At 36.6% G+C, this 19,258-nt stretch overlaps 1 long non-coding RNA gene across 1 annotated transcript in view; it reads right to left on the bottom strand.

Moving 5' to 3' along the window:
• Positions 1-11,014, bottom strand: part of LOC104007007 (uncharacterized) — a 186,008-nt gene extending 174,994 nt beyond the window's left edge. Inside the window, exons 1-2 of the long non-coding RNA XR_001718772.3 lie at positions 10,801-11,014; positions 740-998 (exon numbers count right to left, since the gene is read on the bottom strand). This is a non-coding gene — a long non-coding RNA (uncharacterized LOC104007007). The remainder of the gene's footprint in view (positions 1-739; positions 999-10,800) is intronic.
• Positions 11,015-19,258: the final 8,244 nt, after the last annotated feature.

Below are 19,258 nucleotides of genomic sequence, written 5' to 3'. Positions count from 1 at the left end.
TAAATAACATTCAACTCCAAGGACAGCTCTTACCTGAGACGTGCCATGGCATCTTTTAGGGTATAGAACATCTGCTGCTTAAGCCATTCATTTAAGGAGAGTGAGGGGATTCTCAATAATACGCTGAATAGACTGATACCATCTCTTGCACACTTAACCATCATTATCAGAAGAAATCCAGTAAAAATTAGCTTTATGTTAGGAGGTAAAAATCACTATGACTCAAAGTCTAACATATTCCACAATAAATATTTTTAAATGGCATTAAAGTTCCTGAAGGAAGAATTTTAAAATTCTGGTATCTACAGATCTATTTGATTATATTGTTTTTTGCTCCTCTGAGCTAATACAGCACTTTTACTTTACCCCGCCTATATTAATAACGAAAATGTAATTGAACTATCTTTACAATTTCAGATTCTCACCTAAGTGCTGAAATGACCTCATAGCACAAAGGGGAGACAGAAATTTTAAAAGGTAATTATGAAACATAAAACAGATGCTAAAATGAATAGATGGGCATAGACCTGTGGGACTGCAAAGCAAAACAAATTATTAAGGGTTTGATGGTCAGTGTTATCTAAACATGGTGTAAACTTTTAAATGTTTATGAATCCCATCTCAGAGGTGTAACTAATATTTGTGTGTGTGTGTGTGTGTGTGTCATATACTGAGCAACTGTATACCACCTAGCAAGTGGCCTTCTTGCTTAGCTACTTACACTGGCCTGTTTACTCACCCTGCTGTAAAGATCTTCATTGTCCTTTCCGAAGGATGTATTTCTTCCTTTCTCTACCCATGGTCAGTATATAACCTTCTGGTAGTTCAAGCTATCTGCAGCAAAATCCTCTAAGGAAAGATGGCTGTCTAACTCTTTTCTTCAGTCTTTGAGGTATTACACAGCTCTCAGCTCTCTGTGGGCCCTTTATCCGGAAGGCAGTCTTGGCTCCAAAGCAGGCAACATTCTTGTATCTGTGCACTGCAATTCTAGTCTGCCCCTGTAAGTAAAAACACATTTATACTCTTTTTCTTATATGGATAATTCTTCTCCAAAAGTATATAACACCCCAATTGTTCTTCGGTTCACTTTTATTTCTGCTCAATGAGCACAGGAGAGTAACTTAAGATCACAGTCTCATTTGTAACCAAAGAAAGGACCTCTCGTCTCACAAGGTCATGGTAAAGAAAGAACAAGACAATTAAATGGAACTTATTGTAAAATTATATTATAGTCCAAAAGGGAAAATATGGAGTGATTTATTAGTAATCTTCTCACCCAAAGTTTAGAAAAAGCACTTTAGTATTAGTGGCAAATACTTTTATATTAAATATAGCCATGCATATTTTATGGAATGTTGTATCAGCAGATTAGAAAATACAATATAAAAACATGACAAAGATATCCATTCTAAATTAATGTGGAAGAAAGAAATAAAATGAACTATTTGAATATGACAAGGCAGCCCACAGGGTTTTCTGTGTGACACCTTTAGAAATCTTCACAAGGAAAATCATGGCAAGTTTAAGAGCACTGCAGTATAAAAAGAAAAAACAAAGACCAGTCACAAAAGAAAATCGAAGTCATATTACACTAACAATAGCTAAATAAAGCTAAATCCAGTGTTTAAAACTTACAAAGCCATGAGAGAGGCAAGAACTAGCCTCAGTAAAATACAGATGCTGCACGTCTGCTAAAAATTGGATAGAAGCATATTTACTCCACTGTTTTCTGTGGAATGTACTGAAAACAATAAAAGTAACAGAACCTACGTTTTTTAAAATAATGAAACATACAAAAGATTTTCTTAAAAAGGTCAAAATATGAATAACCCTGTTTTGGAATATAAAGTCTCAATATTCTGAAGATGTCAATAAACTATTTTTAACTTCAATGCATTTATCATAAAATTTTAACAAATGTGTCACTCTCTTTGTAAGTGATTCTAGCATTTCATCTGGACAACTAAACAGGTGAGAAAAACAAAAAAAAATCTAAAAGGGAAGATGATTAAGGCAGACATTACCAGTTGTAAAATAAATTTGCATTATTAAAAATTATATAATATAGGTAAGCACATTTATATATTCCTAGTTAGGAGTATAAATCAAGATATTTCAAAAAGTAGAGTCACCAAATTTTATGGGAACTTACTGTCTACTAAAGATGGCATTCCAGTCAATGGAGAAAATATGAATTAATTGTTATAGTAATAGAAAAACTGAGTAGCCAGAAAACAATATAAATTTTCTTAGAGCAAATATCATTTGAGCTGGATCACTGAATTACATGTATAAAGCAAAACATGATAATGTGAAAACAAGCTAACAGACAAAGTTGCTCCAGAGGTAAATGGACATATCGCTTTGAACAAAAAGTAAAATCCTGATTTATAAATGTAATTAATGTATCTGTTAAAATTCTTTGTGTTATACACATTAGAAACTTGACTAACCAAAACAAGATAATAATTGGTGATAAATAATTTAATTGAAGGAAAAGCTAAGAAGGCAAGAGGACAACCTAAAAATGTTCAGGGTACATTTACATGACTCAGCTGAAACAGTTTCCAAATTTGATAATTTAAATTTCACAATTTCAGAAGAGAAAATCTAACGACCCAGTCTCAGTGAAGTGCCTTTGAATAAAAAGTTCACTGTGGTGGAAATGGGGTCCTCTGGCTACTGATAGCGTGTCCCATTTGCTGATGTGATATCCCTGGACACATATGTTTGTAAGCCAGGATTAGCCTTGGATTCTAGAACAAGTTTTAAATAAACAGCATCACAATAAATGTAATTGAAAAGTCAAAAAACAAATATAAAAGAAGGGGGGAACATTGTACAACACATATGATAAAGACTACATTTCCACTTTTAAGAGAGAATAATAAAAAATGAATTAAAATGGAAAAAAAAAAAAAAAAAAAGGCCGGCGCAGTGACTCACGCCTGTAATCCCAGCACTTTGGGAGGCTGAGGTGGGTGGATCACCTAAGGTCAGGAATTCGAGACCAGCCTGACCAACATGGTAAACCCCCATCTCTATTAAAAATACAAAATTAGCCAGGCGTGGTGGCACAGGCCTGTAGTCCTAGCTCCTCAGGAGGCTGAGGCAGGAGAACCGCTTGAACCCGGGAGGCAGAGGTTGCAGTGAGCCGAGATCGAGCCACTGCACTCCAGCCTGAGTGACAGAGTGAAACCACGTATCAAAAACAAACAAACAAACAAAAAAACAAAAACAAGCCATGAGAGAATGAATATCGAAATCAGTAAGGGTGGAGATTCTAAAGAGGGCAGCTCAGATACAGACCTCAGCTCTACTCCAGTGTACCTGTGAACTGGAGCAAGTTTCTTTTCCTCTGGCGTGTTTCCTCACCAGAGGAATAGGGATAAAAATGGCACACAACTCATGTTTTTTTTGTAGATTAGATGAATCAATTCAAGCAAAATATTTACTTCAGAATCCAGAATGGAGCAAGCACTCAATAATAGGTTTACTTGTTTTGATAAATATTATTATTAACCCCTTAGGAAGGGACAACTTATTATGTACATAAAAGTTTAGAGGTGGCTGGGCGCGGAGGCTCACGCCTGTAATCCCAGCACTTTGAGAGGCCGAGGTGGGCGGATCACTTGAGGTCAGGAGTTCAAAACCAGCCTGACCAACATAGTGAAACCCCGTCTGTACTAAAAATACAAAAAAAATTAGCCAGGCTTGGTGGTGGGCACCTGTAATCCCAGCTACTCCGGACACTGAGGCAGGAGAATCGCTTGAACCCGGTAGGTGGAGGTTGCAGTGAGTCACGATTGCACCATTGCACTCTAGCCTGGGTGACAGAGCAAGGATCCATCTCAAAGAAAAAAGAAATGTTTAGAGGTGAAGAATATATACAGTCAGTAAACTTACGGGGAAAAAAAACAAAACAAAACAAAACTTCATTGATATTTAAAGTGATGCAATTTTAAACAATTAGAGAAGTCTCATTCTGCTTATTAGATTGCTAAAAATTAAACAATACCAACTATTGCTGAGAGTTTTCATTTGACCCTAAATCGCTACAAACTTTTTAAAGGCAATTATTATAATAATAACTCCAAAAGTAAGATGCACGCAAAACCATATCAGTGACAGAGATATGTTGCCTTAGGATCAGAAGCACACCCCAGCAGCACCCTGGGCTACCTGCTCTTTGCTTTGTCAGTAGGCTTACATTGTGCTTGTCCAAGGCTGCTGTTTTCTGTTTTCTTTTCTTTTTCTTTTTCTTTTTTTTTTTTGAGACGAAGTTTCGCTCTTGTTGCCCAGGCTGGAGTGCAATGGTGTGATCTCGGCTCACTGCAACCTCGGCCTCCCAGTTCACGCAATTCTCCTGCCGAAGCTCCTGGGGCAGGTGGGGGGTGCCTGTGATGGGCTCCTGATCTCCCAGGCGGATCCAAATAAATGTCAAAGTTGGCAAGACCAAACCCTATTATCAAGTGCTATTGAAGCCTAGGTAGTAAATAACGGGCGATATCTGCTTGGCTGCAGGTCTCAGCCTTGAACTTCATTCTAGCTTCACCGAGAAACCTTGAATTTGTAGGGTTTAGGATAGTTCCCATCACTCTTAAACCACTTATTTTCCCTTCCATTTGTCTCAGTGTTTCCTCATACACTACTTAAAACACATTGAAGAGACAAATGGTTAATACCTCAAATTTCCAACTTAATCTATTTCTATACATTTATCTACAAATTGAGTCAAATAAATAAGGGAATTTATATGTACAGAATTTTCCTTCCAATATTGTTATAATCATAGAGAAAAAGAAAACATTATTTATTATTCCAGGACAGGCTAAATAAATTATGATAATGCTTAAAATGTGATACTATGTATTTATTTAAAAAACATAATGTAAATTCATATGTACTAATGCAAAAAAATGTTCATTACATATTATTAAGAAAAACAGCAAGGTGGATTACAGTAAGGGTAACATGATCATTTACATAAAATATATTTATACTTATCTTGCAAGTTTGCCTCAAGGGCAGCAATTTAACTGCGGCCCTTCAAAACCAGGCAAGGTCTGTTGGGCCTAAGTAAAATAATTGGAAGTCACGGTTGTGAATTACACGATGGATTTCATACCTAAATGCAATCACAATGTTTAAAAATTTTTAAACTACGATTGTGCTCAAACAAAACAAAATGATTTGCCTCAAACTTACACTGGGAAAATTCTGATACAGACATTCATATTCATTTAACACTTCTAGAAGTGAAAAATTATTCCTAAGAAATTCTTAGGCCGAGCGCGGTGGCTCATGCCTGTAATCCCAGTACTTTGGGAGGCCCAGGCGGGCGGATCACGAGGTCAGGAGATCGAGACCATCCTGGCTAACACGGTGAAAACCCGTCTCTACTAAAAATACAAAAAATTAGCCGGGTGTGGTAGCGGGCGCCTGTAGTCCCAACTACTCCGGAGGCTGAGGCAGGAGAGTGGAATGAACCCGGGAGGCGGAGCTGGCAGTGAGCCGAGATCGCGCCACTCTGCACTCCAGCCTGGGCGACAGAGCGAGACTCCGTCTCAAAAAAAAAAAAAAATTTTTAACAGAAATTACTATTTTGGAATGGAGCAAAGATGGTGAAAGGTAGCCTTAATTTTACACTACGTACTCTTCTGTGTAGGTTTGCATTTATTTACTGTGGGCATGTATTTCTTTCTTCTGAAAAGGCTAATGTAAACAAATATATATAAGAAGCCAATGAAAAACCTGTCTTAATACTTCAAATATATGCAACATGCATTTTTCACAAAAATAGGAAATAGTTATGTTTTGACACTCCCACTCCAGCAATATCTAACTACATATATTTCAACATATGTTCATCTACTAAGTTTTACTATAATATGCTGAAGTTTTAATTACATATAAAATATTTATAATATGTCATATGACTTTGCACATATTTTTTATCCATGATGTTACTTCACCTGAATTTTTCTTCCATCTCGCTTCTTAATATCTGGTAAACATATGTTCATTCTTCTCAAACTTGCATATGAGACTTTCTTATATTATTCCAAGCTCTCCTCTCCCCCAATAGTGGTGACTCAGTTCCTCTCCTGTACCATTTACTTACGCTACATACTTTTATCATGTATACATCGCATTGAGTTATTTATCATAATGTTTATTCTCTCTCTTCTATACTCTGAAATTTCCTTGAGATCAGAAATAACACTTTATTTTTCTTAATATCACTAGTGCCATGCAGAATGCCAGAAACAAAATTGGCTCACCATACATTTTTTAACTGACCTGAGAGAAAACATTTCATATTTTTGTCAGTCTGTAAATCATCCCTACAGTATAGAAGAATAGTAATGACTGCTATTTATTGAGGACTTACAATGACATTTCTTATGTATTTGATACGCATTAACTTATATAAGACTTAGAGAAACTCTAAAGATATTATTATGATTACTAAGCTCATTTTTCAGATGAGGAACTTGAGATTTTGAGTCATTAATTTTCTTGGCCAAACTATGATCTAGAACTTAATTATGATATCCTTAGTTTAAGATTTGAACCTAAAATAAAGAGAATCATGCAATTACCTTAAGATTCAAGAAAGCATAAACTAAAAGTAATGCTTTACATTCTATTTCTTCAGGTTTAGCAATCAAGTAGAAACAAAACCCCCAATGAATATAAATGAATTAGCTTGTAAATACATATATATGTATATATATACACACATATATATAAACACATATGACTATATTATAGTATTTTTTATGATGCTGAGACATATATACACACATGTGTGTATACATATATACATATGTGTATATATAGACACACACATATATATGTGTGTATATATAGACACACACACATATATATGTGTGTATATATATAGACACACACACATATATGTGTGTATATATATAGACACACACACATATATGTGTGTATATATATAGACACACACACATATATATGTGTGTATATATATAGACACACACACATATATATGTGTGTATATGTCTCAGCATCATAAAAAATACTATAATATAGTCATTAATTATTGGAACGTGTATATTAGAAAACATAGCTTGCCCAAGAAGACAGCATAGAAGATAAACAAAGCAAATTACCGATTTTAATACTTTTAACTCTAAAGAGATATAAATCCACAAGGACTAAAGATATCTCAAATTATGCTTTTCAAGAAGGAGCATCACAGGAGCCCCAAAACAGGAAACCTCACATATACAGTTTATAAATATTATTTTTAAAAATATAAACCTATCAAGAATCATAGAAAAATGAAATGTTCTAAAGCAAGAAGAATCAGCCACTGATTTAGTTATAGTATCATCATATCAGAAAAAAGAGGAAAAGACTTAGAAATCAATTTTATTAGAGCATTTAAATTTTATTAATAGAAATATGTAGTTTAACAAAATGGAAATTTGCAAATTAAAAAAATATGTCTGTGGTCATAAACCTGTGTTTAAAAAGCAGGAGAAAAGAAGAAATTATTTCCAATCTCCATCCTAGTATTATTTAATATAAAAATTCTGTGAAATATAATTCCCTTACACTCTGAAAAAGAATATAAAATACTTTCCAGCATAGAAATTCATATACTTGAACTCAAGTAAGGAATTACAATTCCCTGCTTTAAAGAAGAGTTACAACTTTATCATCTTCTCTGTCTGTATTGATCCCAATTGGATAGTTATTGTCAGTGGTGATGTAAAGGTATAGGTAAAAACTTCATTGCCATTAATTGCTAATTGTAAATATAAAGACACACAGGAAAATTCAGAATGTCACTATGCCTTGTTCTTCCATACATTTATGTAAGAAGAAAGCACCCCATGAGAAAGGCACCACTCTCTACTAAATGACCTGCTTGGGGCCTTAAGGCTCATGGTCTCCAAGCTGTTTAGTGGCCTGTGTCAAAAAAATTACTTGTTTCAGTCCAATTTCTCTCAATTCAATAACCCCTAAGCCTCTCAAAACAAAGCAAAGTTAAAATGATTTTCAATTGCTTTGGACTAGGATGTGTCAGGCAGTCACCACCATTTCACGAACATCAATAGAAGAAAGCACTCACCCTTAAACCTTTCTCTTTTTCTCATTAATCAAAATTCCAATGAGCTGATTTCTTTTTTAGTCTGCTCTAGAAGAGATTTATGAGAAATGGGATTTTTCTGACTCATGACTTTGAGCTAAGTACTCTGGATATATATTCCAGAGAAAAACAACACAGCTAATCATCCCACTTAACTCTAAATAATATGCCCTTGATTACGAATTGTATTCCAAAAGTCCAGCAATCAAGAAGCTTGAGGAAAATGAGAGCATGGCTTTCTGTTCTCGACTCTATTTCTTTGTGAATGGCTTTACTTTCTGTGGTTTATTTAGTCATACATTCTAATATAAGTTCATTGTGTCAGAAAGGTAAAATCACAAGAATTAAGGATGGAGGATTTCACCTACTCAGCCGCCTGTCGTCATCTGTCAACTTTCTACCCATTCATCACCTAGCCTGTCACACTTGACATAAGCTTCTGAAGGGATGGGCGAAAGGGAGGCAGGAGAGACTGGATAAATGTCTTCATGATCATCTTTAGCAATGTCAGGAGCTCAGCACTCTCAGTATTTTAGACTTGCCTGTGACAGCTTTTCCACTAGCACTGAAGCTGCATTCCAAATTGATATTTGTGGTGGTGTGGATTCTGGGCTAGAGCAATGCCTTAGGCAAGCCAAATTCTGCAGTTTGATACCAGTAAACAATATGATCTCTCTTTGTGTTTATGTGGATGTGCTGGAGTGGAATGAAGGGAGGATAACTTCAAATGACAGTTGCCACAGGTGATTAATTTTTTTTTGTCTTTTACACATTTACTCTGCCTACTCTAATTTAAATTGGTGTCCCTAATGATCTTTTCATTTTGCACAAAAGCTGAAGACATGCTTTCACTCATGAAACAAATAAGCAAGCAGGATGCCATCCATGAAGATGATGCTTCTGACTCACTGTAAAAATAAAAAAATACGTATACTATGAGGTGTTTCCTCTTTATTGACATCTACCTGATCATCCCATTTGTGACCAACAAATGCAATTATGAGGTGAGACAGCTGATGGAGAAAGAGGTGAGATGCCAGTAAGACGGGATATGGAGAGACGTAACATAAAAGTTTTAGGAGAAAAAGCCAGACCGAGCCCAGAGAGCAGAAAATATGCTCCAGCTCAACGTTGCTAATTGTAATCAGGAAAAAGTAAATTAATCTCACCGTGACTCAGTGACAAAGGGGATAATAAATGAATGCTACTGCAAAAGGATACCATAAATTATGACAATGCTTATGAAAGTATTTAAAAGTTACAAAGTATTATTCAAGTACTAGTTAAATATTGCTTATAATTATCTCATATCAAAGGGAAGCCAATGGACTGATAATTGAGCTTTTAAACTTTACCTTGGGAATCAGAGAGAATACAAAATCTCATGTTTTATTAACTTCACTCTGTTTTCTTATGGTCTAATCTTAGTCATCTTTTAGGTTTCCATTTTGGGATATATGTAAACATGAAAGCAGTGGGATTAGTATATATCAAAATATTTAAGCAATGCATATTTAGAGAAGTTGGCAGCACAGAAATGAGCAACTTTTAAGAGTAATTTTAGCCATCTCATGGGAAAATTACAATAATAAAGTAATACAATGCTAAATAAAGATTTTCAAGGATAATGGCCGCTCAAATCACAATTCATTTTTATGACCTGAATTAACAAGATTTTTAAAAACAAACAAAAAACCCTACATTTTTAATTTTATTGCAGAAATGTCCTTTAGAATTTATGATTCTAATGGAAAATATCAGGATGTTTCACATTCTCTTTACTCAGTCAATAGTCAGGGGCTGTACCGTGATTACCCGACATACATTCAAACAAATGTGAGCTCCCACATTGATCTATCACTCTCTGGGGAGCAGAGCTCTCAGAAGCTCTGTTTCTGAATAACAAGGTGAGAGTGAGTCGGTACAAACCTCATTTGAAAGAAAATGTCAGATTTGGAATAGAGAAACAACAGAAATATCACAGCCTTCCTTAGAAGATACACAGGGCTGCATTTCCTAAAGTATGTCCTCTAGACACACTCTATTAGAAAATCTGATGAGCATGTATAGCCAAAGTTTTTACTGCTGCTGACTGCCCAAATCCATTCTTAGAGGAAAAGCATTGAAATGCAGATAACCTTAAGTTGTATCCAAAATATATTTATAATTTGAAACTCAAAGTTGAGCAATGACTTCTTTGTTGTACCTAGACAATACCCTGTCTGCCTTCTGTAGAAATGCATGACATTTATTCAATTGGTGGGAACCCCCAGGGTAAAAAAGAGCTCAGAAAATAAAACACTGATCAATTATTTTTCATTTCCCAAAATATTTTCCTTTTTATACCCCAAAACATCTTACCTGGACCAATATTTTAGCTTATGAACTACCTACCTCCAGCTTCTCCTTAGTCCAAATCATCATCAGACCATTAATAGTCAGATTTGGATTTTCAAAACCCACCTCTGATCATGACTCTTGTTCTAAAAACTTTTGGAGGTTTTCCAATGCTTACACACACACACACACACACACACACACACAGAGCCTTCACAAGGCACATGATAACATCGCAGCAATGTTTTTATCCTTAGTTCCCATTAATCCTTCATATATAAACTCACACTACAGTCAGACAAAACCACCTATTTTCTTTCTAACACTACCTGGGTTTTTCTTGTCTCTTCACACTGCTGTATTCTTCTGAAATGTTCTTACTCTTCTTTCTCTGGCTGGTTGAAATTTTACATATCCTTCAAGTTCTATCTCAAAGATTAAACACTCAGTTTTCTGCCTGAATATCATTTCTCAGTATCCCAAATTTCCTTTAAAATACTCAGGAAAACTCAAAAGCATTTGGTAATCCTCCACAGTGGCTCTCAGTAGTAGAAGCCAAACTAACTAGAATACGGGAAGGATTTTCATCAGTTACAAGACATACAACCCTAAGTGTCATTCCAATTTGGCAAGAAATGCTGGCTTGCTTGCTGTCATTTGAGGAACACCACATTGCAGAGCCTACAGAATGGAAGCATTTGTCTCCACCCTCTTGAAAATCCTCCTTGTTAAGACCTAGATTCTTCAAATTTGTGGGGTTTTTTACATTGCATTTTATTATTTTTTAATAATAAAATCTATTAATCTTTTAACGGCCACATACTTTAATTGTATTTTATTTTCTTAAATGGATTATCATTTCCAGAAAATTGGGGAGGGGAGGTGGTCAGGAAGAAGGAGAAGGGATGGGTGGTGAGGCAAAGATTCTGCTGTAGTATAATCCAAACAGTGTGGAGTTGGTGGGAGGGCTTCAAGAAACAAGAAGTGGGAACAAATTTTCTGAGGAGGAGCCATATTATGTCAACTCTAGGTCAAGGTTTCAGACAAAGAAGTGATTAGAAATTATATACATATATGTGTGTGTGTGTGTGTGTGTGTGTGTGTGTGTGTGTGTACAATATAAATGCATTAAATTAACATTTAAGAAACAATTGGAAATTTGACCAAGAACTACATCTATGAACCTGCCTCTCAGCTGTAGATCTGAGACAAAAAGTATACCAAATGTTCAAGTGCAGGTGTGTAGTTTGTTTCTTTTAACTGCATGATGAAAATGATTTAGCTTTGTTTTTGGGAATCAAGGACATTGTGTGAAATGAATTTTGTGCAACTGTTTTTTGCTTACTATGTAGGTCTGTAATGCACATTATAATACACAATTTATGCTCATGTTTGATGCCATAAGATTTACTATATTTCTGCTGAATTTATCCGATAACCCTCCCCAATTGAATTGAATGGTGAATAGTAGAATAAAGATATGCCACCTATTTTTCCTTCCATCAATTCTAGACAGGATTTTCCCATTTTTAGGACAGGTGAAAAGGAAAATAACTTGAATGGGACCTGTGAAAAGTACTGACTATTCAGAAAATTATGTTGTAAACTTTTTGGATATGTCCAACTCTAACACACAGGTAAATAACTGAGAATTACATAAACATTAATCCTCAAAACAAGCATTTGGTTGGGACACATTAGAAACAAGATACTGTCCTAAAATATACAAGTTGTTATGAATGGCTAAGGTAGTTGCTAGCCCATCAAAAAGATATTTTAGAATAAAATGTTCTAAAACAAAGCAATACAGTCATAGCATTCTCAGCAAATTAACAGACAAGCTAGTAGAGATTTCAATGAATACTAGGAAATGTAGCTATTGGTATAATAGTTAATGAGCCTCATATAAAAGAGTATGTAAGTCAGCGATAAAAGGTAAATCATAAGTGGTTTTAAAGGGAGAAAAATAAGTTACAAAAGTATGTGAAAAAAAGCAATCAGTGGATATAAATACTGAGCTATTAATAAAATAATCAATAAAATTATGTACCAAATGTATTCAAAAAAATTTTTCTCTTCTAAAAAAAAACGGGATACACGTGCAGAACATGCAAGTTTGTTACACAGGTATACATGTGTCATGGTGATTTGCTGCACCTATTGACCCACCCCCTAAGTTCCCTCCCCTCACCCCCACGCCCAGCAGGCCCTGGTATGTGTTGTTCCCCTCTCTGTGTCCATGTGTTGTTCTCATTGTTCAACTCGCACTTATGAGCGAGAACATGCAGTGTTTGGTTTTCTGTCCCTGTGTTAGTTTGCTGAGGATGATGGCTTCCATCTTCATCCATGTCTCTGCAAAGGACATGATCTCATTCTTTTTTATGGCAGCATAGTATTCCATGGTGCCTATGTACCACATTGTCTTTATCCAGTCTATCATTGATGGGCATTTGGGTTAGGTCATGTCTTTGCTATCGTAAATAGTGCTGCAATAAACATTTGTGTGCATGTGTCTTTATAGCAGAATGATTTAATTCCTTTGGGTATACAGCCAGTAATGGGATGGCTGGGTCAAATGGTATTTCTGATTATAGATCCTTGAGGAATTGTCATATTGTCTTCCATGTTACCTGACTTCATGCTACCTGACTTCAAACTGTAGTACAAGGCTACAGTAACCAAAGCAGCATGGTACAGACATACAGACCAATGAAGCAAAACAGAGACCTCAGAATGCCACACATCTGCAACCATCTGATATTTGACAAAACTGTCAAAAACAAGCAATGGGGAAAGGATCTCCTACTCAGTAAATGGTGCTGGGAAAACTGGCAAGCCATATGCAGAAAATTGAAACTGAACCCTTTTCTTACATCTTATACAAAAATTAACTCAAGATAGATTAAAGACTTAAATATGAAACCTAAAACCATAAAAACCCTAGAGAAAAACCTAAGCAATACCATTCAGGACATAGGCATGGGCAAAGACTTCACGCCAAAAATGCCAAAAGCAACTGCAACAGAAGCCAAAATTGACAAATGGGATCTAATAAAACTAAAGAGCTTTTGCACACGAAAACAAACTATCATCAGAGTGAACAGGCGACCTACAGAATGGGAGAAAATTTTTGCAATCTACCCATCTGACAAAGGTCTAATTTCCAGAATTTATAAGGAACACAAACAGATTTACAAGAAAAAAAAAACAACCCCATCAAAAAGTAGGCAAAGGATATGAAGAGACACTTATCAAAAGAAGACATTTATACATCCCAACAAATGTGAAAAAAAGCTCAACATTACTGATCATCAGAGAAATGTAAATTAAAACCACAGTGAGATACCATCTCACACCAGTCAGAATGGCAATTACTAAAAAGTCAGGAAACAAAAGATGCTGGTGAGGCTGTGGAGAAATAGGAATGCTTTTACACTGTTGATGCGAATGTAAATTAGTTCAACCACGGTGGAAGACAGTATGGCAATTTCTCAGAATTTTAAAAATATGGCATCTGGGGAACTGTTTTGCCATATACAAAGCTAGTTTAGAGACAAGAGGAAAGGCTAGAAATAAGCAGACACTTTTCTAAATTAAGAAGTGTAAACGCCAATGTTCCTTATGGAATAGTGCCAGTATACCCCTTATTTAATGTTTTTATAAATGATTTAGAGAAAAAGTACATAAGAGAAGCCTGAAGTTTGTGGAAAACTTTTCTGTGTAATGCAAAGCTTTGCTGGATCTAAGTGATCTAAGGAACAGTTTGTAATTTGAGTTATAAATGGCAAATTCATTTTAATCTGGGGCAGTGTACTTTTAAAAATATAATATAATGTATATGTAGAAGATATGAGTCTTGAAAACACCCATTTTCACATAGGTTATGAGCCTTGGAATATTATACTCATATCCTTCAAGACAGCAGGAAGTCGAGATTATTGCTTTCAAATGTAACTATCAAATACCTATCATCATCAAGCAACTTGGAATGGATTAGTATATTTAGTGGAAAACTAAATATACTAATTTTGCATTTACAAAGTGCTAAAGCCTATATAGCACTGTGAATCAGGGTTACAAAGATTATTATTTTCAGTTATCTGGATATCTCAGTAGCATTTGGCACAGTTTATCATTCTATCTCAGAAATGCTCTGATTACCTGACATCAGAGACACAAAACTCTCTTGGTTTTTCAGCTCACTCTCTGGACTCTATCTCAAAGTCTTCATAGTCACTTTCCCCTCTACTTTGTGGCTTTGGAAAACTGTAAGTTTCTATTACCTGGAACTCCACAGAAGGCCATTTTTGTACTCAACCTGTACCCTCTCCTTAGGTTTCCTTCCACTGCCATAACTTTAAATACCATGAATATGCATATAACTCACATTTTATTCCAGATTTCTCTTCTGAATTCTGGAGCATGTATTGAAGTATCTACTTGGTATCGTCACTTGATGTCTCATAAACATCACAAACATAGCATGTATGAGACCTAAACTTCAATGGCCCCCATCCCAAACATATTTCTTTTCTGCTCTTCCTTATCTGAGCAACAGACTTGATCTCATATCCAGCGCTCATGGCAGAAACCTGGGAAGCATTCTTGAAACAAATCTCTTATCACCCACCTTCATTCCATCCTTGCTTGGGTGAATTTTGATTAAAATGTTCCCTTCTTTCCATTTTATTCCAGGTAACTTGAACTTTTTAAAAAAGCCTTCTTACAGATCTGTCTGGTTCTATTTATATCTCTCTCTAATCCTCTATTTAAACAGAAGGAAAAGTGATATTTTTAAAAGATATAATAAATGTAGCTCTCCTTAAAAATCTAGCGTCCTTAAAATAAATTAATACATCAAGCACTTTCTGCTTATAGTACAGCTTGATCTATTCTATTGTTGCATTTTTATTTTCATTTCCTCTGTTTTTTATTGAAAGAATATTGGGTTATTTCTATTTCTGGACAGCATCAAATCCTTTTAAGTTCAAACATGTTATTATTTCTACCTGTTGTCCCATTCTTCTGTTCAGCCTTTCTCCCAGTCTTTCCCTCTCCCAGGACAAACAACCACCTGTCAACATCTACTCACCCATTTCATCTTAGATTCAATTCATTTTTCACTTAGAGACCATTCCTCTGACACCACTACTTGATTTACACCCCTCTGTTACTACTTTGATAGCATTTTTAAACTTATCTTTCATGCAAATTGTGGGAGTTATACAGATATTTAGTTAATTATGTGTATGGAGACTGTAATAGTCCATTTTTACACTTCTGATAAAGACATATCCGAGACTGGGCAATCTACAAAAGACAGGTTTAATTGGACTTACAGTTCCACATGGCTGGGGAGACCTCACAATCATGGTGGAAGGCAAGGCAGAGCAAGTCACATCTTACGTGGATGGTGGCAGGCAAAAAAAAGAGCTTGTGCAGAGAAACTCCCATTTTTTAAAACCATCAGATCTCATCAGACCCATTCACTCTCACAAAAACAGCATGGGAAAGACCTGCCCTCATGATTCAATTATCTCCCACCAAGTCCCTCCCACAACACCTGAGAATTATAGGAGCTACAAGGTGAAATTTGGGTGGGAACACACAGCCAAAACATATCATTATCATTCCATCCCTGTCCTCTCCCAAATCTCATATCTTCACTTTTTAAAACCAATCATTCCTTCCCAAGAGTCCCCCAAAGTGTCAACTCATTTCAACATTAACTCAAATGTCCACAGTCCAAAGTCTCATCTGAGATAAGGCAAATCCTTTCTGCCTTTGAACCTGTAAAGTCAAAAGCAAGTTAGTTACTTCCTAGATACAACGGGGGTACAGGCATTGGGTAAATATAGCCATTCCAAAGAGGAGAAATTGGCCAAAACAAAGGAGATACAGGCCCCAGGCAAGTCCAAAATCCAGCGGGGCAGTCAAATTTTAAAGCTCCAAAATTATCTCCTTTGACTGCACGTCTCACATCCAAGTCACACGGATGCAGGAGGTGGGTTCTCATGTTCTTTGGCAGCTCTGCCCTGTAGCTTTGCAGGGTACAGCTTCCCTCCTGGCGGCCATCACAGGCTGGTTTTGAGTGTCTGTGGCTTTTTCAGGTGCACAGTGCAAGCTGTCAGTGGACCTACCATTCTGGGGTCTGGAGGATGGTGGCCCTCTTCTCACAGCTCCACTAGGCAGTGCCCCAGTAGGGACTCTGTGTGGGGGCTCCCACCACACATTTCCCTTCTACACTGCCCTAGCAGAGGTTCTCCATGAGAGCCCTGGCCCTGCAGCAAACATCTGCCTGGGCATCCAGGTGTTTCCATACATCTTCTGAAATCTAGGCAGTGGTTTCCAAACCACAATTCTTGACTTCTGTGCACTCGCAGGCCCAACATCATGTGCAAGCTGCCAAGGCTTGAGGCTTGCACCCTCTGAAGCAACAGCCTGAGCACTACATTGGCCCCTTTCAGCCATGACTGGAGTGGCTGGGATGCAGGGCACCAAGTCTGTAAGCTGCACACAGCACAGGGACCCTGAGCCTGGCCCACGGAACCACGTTTTTCTCCTAGGCCTCCAGGCCTATGATAGGAGGGACTGCCATTAAGACTTCTGACATGCCCTGAAGACATTTTCCCCATTGTCTTGGGGATTAACATTTGGCTCCTGGTTACCTATGCAAATTTCTGCAGCTGGCTTGAATTTCTCCTCAGAAAATGGGATTTTCTTTTCTAATGCATGGTCAGGCTGCAAATTTTCCAAATGTTTATGCTCTGCTTTTCTCATAAAACTGAATGCCTTTAACAACACCCAAGTCACCTTTTGAATGCTTTGCTGCTTAGAAATTTCTTCCACCAAGCTGAGTGTGGTGGCTCATGCCTGTAATCCCAGCATTTTGGAAGGCCAAGGCAGGTGGATCACCTGAGGTGAGGAGTTCAAGGCCAGCCTGGCCAACATGGTGAAACTTCATCTCTACTGAAAAATACAAAAAATTACCTGGGCATGGTGGCAGGCACCTGTAATCCCACCTACTTAAGAGGCTGAGGAGGAGAATCACTTGAATCTGAAAGGCAGAGGTTGCAGTGAGCCGAGATCACACCACTGCACTCCAGCCTGGGCAACTGAGCAAGACTCAGTCTCAAAAAAAAAAAAAAAGAAAAAGAAAAAGAAAAAGAAATTTCTACCACCAGATACCCTAAATCATCTCTCTAAAGTTCAAAGTTCCACAAGTCTTTAGGGCAGGGGCAAAATGCCACTAGTCTCTTTGCTAAAACATAACAAGAGTCATCTTTGTTCCAGTTCCCAACAAGTTCTTCATCTCTGTCTGAGACCACCTCAGCCTGGACCTTATTATTCATACCACTATCAGCATTTTTGTCAAAGTCATTCAATAAGTCTCTGAGAAGTTCCAAACTTTCCCACATTTTCCTCAACCTCTGTCTGTTACTCAGTTCCAAAGTCACTTCCACATTTTCGGGTATCCTTTTAGCAATGCCCCACTCCCGGTATCAATTTACTGTGTTAGTCTGTTTTCACACTGCTGATAAAGACATAGCAGAGACTGGGCAACTTACAGAAGAAAGAGGTTTAATTGGACTTACTGTTCCCCATGACTGGGGAGGTCTCACACTTATGGCAGAAGGCAAGGAGGAGCAAGTCACATCTTACATGGATGGCAGCAGGCAAAAAAAGAGCTTGTGCAGAGAAACTCCCATTTTTTAGAACCATCAGATCTCATGAGACCCATTTACTTTCATGAGAACAGCATGGGAAAGACCCACCGCCATGATTCAGTTTTCTCCAATCAGGTCCCTCCCAGAACTTATGGGAATTATGGGAGCTACAACATGAGATTTGGGTGGGGACACAGAGCCAAACCATTCAGAGACTGACTCACAGCCCTGTGCTATCAAGATAAAGCTCAATGTTCTGTGAAGTAAGAATTCAGTCTATATTTTTACCGTTGATTTCATATGATCTAAGTCAGTTTTTAATGAATGCTTAAGACATTTAAAAATTTCTATATTATAAATTTTATTTAATGTGTGACCCTAATAAAATGGGCATGAGCTAAGTCAACAACAAATCAGAGAACAGTGCAAAGGAGGCATTCCCTTCATAGATTTATGCTGAATAAATGTAATTACTGCTTCACGCTTGTAAATTTAGGAAACGTCAATTAATTTACTATTTCATACAAAAGGTAAAAATTTCATGAAATGTATTACTTCCAAGAGATTGTAAAGGCTAAAGTATGGATAGGTACAACAACAGATCAGCTTTATTTATGGAAGAAAATCTATAGGTTACTAGGGAAAATAAGAATGTTTTGAGAATCACCTGGGATTTGATTTGATGTAGGTATTTTAATCTTTCAAAACAAATGCATTTTAATTTCAAAATTATATATGTTCATTTTTACCTGACATTCCCAATTCTAATAAATTCAATTTGGCTTGACACTAATAATACACTGATGTTTAAAGACATCTTAGCCTGTGACCTAGACTATTCTCCAGTTGTAGCATATCTGTTTCATCAAATCCCATTGTTAGTAACAATTTTTCAAATTTCTGTGGAAAAATGGTTTCCTGAAATTTTCTGTCATACCAATTAACAGAAAATGCATAGTTTTTTGTTTAACCTTCCGTCTTACCCATTGACTGTAGGAGCTGTAAGACAAAAATGGTGTATTTCTCACTCATTATTTTATTTCTAACATCTATCTAAAACAGTGCTTGAAACAAAATAGATGTTTCTTAACTTAGTAAATACAGTCAAGCAAGAAGAGAT

The sequence above is a fragment of the Pan troglodytes genome, chromosome 5 (assembly GCF_028858775.2).
Source record: "Pan troglodytes isolate AG18354 chromosome 5, NHGRI_mPanTro3-v2.0_pri, whole genome shotgun sequence".
Lineage (NCBI taxonomy): Eukaryota > Metazoa > Chordata > Mammalia > Primates > Hominidae > Pan > Pan troglodytes.
The sequence above is the reverse complement of the archived record's forward strand: the minus strand, read 5'-3'. Positions and strand labels throughout refer to the sequence as shown.